Source organism: Triticum aestivum, chromosome 4A (genome assembly GCF_018294505.1).
Source record: "Triticum aestivum cultivar Chinese Spring chromosome 4A, IWGSC CS RefSeq v2.1, whole genome shotgun sequence".
Classification (NCBI taxonomy): Eukaryota; Viridiplantae; Streptophyta; class Magnoliopsida; order Poales; family Poaceae; genus Triticum; species Triticum aestivum.
In genome coordinates, this window is record NC_057803.1 from 314,062,934 (window position 1) to 314,063,553 (window position 620).

Genomic DNA, 620 nt, shown 5'->3' on the forward strand with positions numbered 1-620 from the left:
GGTGACGTCGACGATATCTCAAACGTTGTGGTTTGGCGAAGTGCGTTCGATGGAGAACACTAATGAGGGAGACCACGGTAAGTCATTCGCAAGTGCTGCCTACAAGCTGAGACAACCGCCTTATTTGCATCCAGGAAGTCCGTTGAACCAAAGGACGCGTAAATGTACTAGTACTACTCATACACAATAGCGGCATCCGTCTAGCTTAGTGCGGTGAGATGGTTTCTCGAAGAAGACGATGGAGAAGCGAAGTCAGCGAAGAGTGAAATGATGGTTGCTTCATCCGTGCTTTGTGATTTGACGCCTCACTGCTTTTTGTGATTTGTGATAGAAGGGATAGGGGAGTAGACTCTGTGCTCTATACTGTACATGCGTCCAAGCACGGGAGAAAGAGGAGAGACGTTGCATTTTTCTATTCCTTCAATCAATCAATCAGGGAGCTTCGTTTCCATCCTTTTGGCTTTGGCAACACCGTCCACAATGGTTCCCATGATGCCAAAAGCTATTTTCACATTTGGCTACACATTGTGGATGACCTTAACCGTTTCCATCCTGTGTGCTATCTATACAAATCTCAATTATATTGATATAAAAAACTATAGAATCAAGATTAGTAAAAA